We start from the raw sequence: 2899 nt of genomic DNA, 5'->3' as shown, positions 1-2899 counted from the left end.
TTTTTAATTGGGGAGTGTTAGCTAAGTGGCTTGCCGCAATATTGGGGCAAGGAAGGAGACCAGCAGCCTCCCTCAAAATAGAACAAGATTTATTTTAACAAGAACTTAAAAAAAAAACAAAACACAAACAGGGTCAGTAGGATCAAGGGAAAGGAAATAAAATGGGGAAAGGGAAATTATAATACCTGAAAAAATACCACTACTCAGGAATCAGTTGAAAATACTCAGCAGAATACCTGTCGCTTTCCATCTTCCACCTAGAATGCCCAATTCTTCTCCCCCAAACCTTGATATCATTCATTGCTCCTTTTGTTCTTTTGTTGCTTATATGTTGCTGCCTGCTCGCACCCACTATACACATTTTTCATTGTGCTATGTTAGATGCTTATCCACAATTCTTAGCAGGCGGTGATGCTCTATATCACACCACCATAAAATGAAATTATTTGTATTTTAAAAAGATAGGGCAGTCCATGCAATCTTGAGGACCACCTGTTGGCACCTCTTTGCCATGGGGGCCTGGGCCCACCCTTTTGGGGGCCCAGAACGCTGCTCCAGGTGGTGCTCTCTACAAAGGCCTGCCAAGGCCCCAAGATGTGTGGAGAAAACAGAGGTAGAAATAGAAGCAGAGCCAGGGAATGCCCAGAGATCCAGCAAGTTCAGCATTTTTCCTCCAGTTCCAGGCCAGGAGAGCTCCTTGACTTATGGAGGCAAGAAATATGAAGAAATCCCAATAGCTCACATTAAAGCAACATATAACAATACACACACATCCAGGTGGTCTCTTCCAGGAATGAGTCATTTGCCTGAACTTCTTGTGGCACTGAAAGGTTCAGAAATGCAAAAAAGGCCACAGGGATTGCAGCACAAACTGCAGGCACAGCTACAACAGCAAAAGCCACAGCCAAGGGAGTGCTCCATGTCAGAGTGGTGGTGAAAGGCCTGGGCACTGGGCACCTATCTGCCATCAAAGGGTTGACCATGGAGGGCCTAGAGGTGATCTCAATCACAGACAATACCCCCATCCCATACAAAGATTGCAGCTCAAAAAAAGCCCTGAGGCTGTGAAGAAAACAGTTGACTTGTCTTGAAACCTATTTGCAGTTATCACCTTTAGATTGACTTTAGGACAGTGCCGGGGCAGAACTTGGTAAAAATAAGTCAAGGACTAAACTGGTGAACAAAAATGAAGTGATTTTCACCTGCAGAGAGTGATAGATAGATATAAGTACATATTTTGAATGTATACAAAAAACTGCAATGCTCATCACTGTGAAGCAGGGCCTCTTTTGCACAGGAGGGCGTGCTGCAGGAACACTTCTGGCAAGTGTTGGCGGCTGGTGGTCTTTCCAACAGCCCTGACACAATAAAATCTATTTTGCCATTTAAAAAAAAAAGAGAGAGAGAGAGAGGTATTTGTTTTGATGGGAAGCCTGGAGTCAGGAAAAGTTTTACAGATTCTCAAAATCAATTTAGACCACTGTTCTCTTTTTAAATTCTAGGTCCATCTTATTGTCCATTTACATTGCCTTTTCCAGATATAAATACTGTTGAACAAAATATAAGGGGATATGCATGTTGAAATTTAAGTAACAGACATTCTTCATTTATTAGACCTTTCCAATGTGGGTACACAGTCCACGCTGAGTGATTAGCAATCTCTTTAGGAATCTCTAAGATGTACTGGGGCTTCATTTTATCAATAGAATGTCATCTGTAAATGAGCATCTGGATGACAGCCATCCATAGGCCATTCTTCTAACCTAGACTGTATCTGCATTATATCTCCTCCATCAGAATGGCAAATACTTTTGGCAATCATCTATCTCCTTTTCTTATGCCTCATTTGACTTTAATTATCAGAGGATCATTGAACAGGATCATTTTTGTTATGACCTTTTTTAAGGAATTTTGAATGATCTTGATATATAAACGGGAGATACCTTATTGTAAAAGAGACCATGAGGTGGCATTTTGTTTTGCTTAATGCAATGTTTTTTCATAGTCAACAATGATTTTTTCTATACTCAGCAAGTAATAAGCAGAATATATATATATATATGTGTGTGTGTATATATATATATATATATATATATATATATATATATATATATATATATATATATATATATATATATATACACCTTATAGTCTTTAAACTAATCATTTGTGTATGTTTGTTAGTGTACACATACACATATATAATAAAGAATTAGTAGGGTATAGGCTATGCCCAAGGAAGACTAGTACCTCTGGTGTGAGGGTTGATGAGCTCTTTTCAGGGTTGCTTTCCACCATTAGGATCTTCCTGACTCACCTAATTCTCACCTGTGGCTCTAAGAAGCTAAAGCATGAACAGCAGCTACACTATAGTAAACCATTTTGGCATGGGCTAATTGAGGAGTCTCAAACCCATATGTGAGTTTGTGGGCTGTCTTCCCCAAGCATGTGAGGAGTTCCCCTTGTATAATTGGCTGGTGAGAACAATTTATTCCAATGGCCATGAAGGCAGTTAAGCAGATATTGTGAAGAACTTAGAGCTTGGTTAGACATCAAAGACACTGAGTTCATCCACTGCATCTCAATGCATAACCAGTCATCTTAATTCTGCCCTGCCACAGGACTGTGCTGATTCTGAAAGAGAGAGTGACGCAAATCACTTAAATCCAATTTATGCCTAAATCAAAATACACCACCTATATCAGTTTATCAGTTTTACATATCTCAAAGACCTATGGCAGCAGGAAAGTGATGAAACAGCCAGTAGAGATACACTGGGAGCTATAGTTATAACCCTGCATACAGGAAGCCTAGTCCATGGGGTCATCTTTTCACTAGAAGCAGCAGTAGGATTTGGCAGACCCTGAGTGAATGAGCTTCCTTTTAAGGACCACATAGC

The 2899-nt window shown here is 40.0% G+C and overlaps 1 pseudogene; it reads left to right on the top strand.

Moving 5' to 3' along the window:
* Positions 1-511: 511 nt before the first annotated feature.
* LOC122747202 lies at positions 512-1068 on the top strand (annotated as a pseudogene).
* Positions 1069-2899: the final 1831 nt, after the last annotated feature.

Source organism: Dromiciops gliroides, chromosome 1 (assembly GCF_019393635.1).
Source record: "Dromiciops gliroides isolate mDroGli1 chromosome 1, mDroGli1.pri, whole genome shotgun sequence".
In the NCBI taxonomy this organism is placed as follows: domain Eukaryota; kingdom Metazoa; phylum Chordata; class Mammalia; order Microbiotheria; family Microbiotheriidae; genus Dromiciops; species Dromiciops gliroides.
This window is presented reverse-complemented; position numbering and strand designations above follow the sequence as displayed.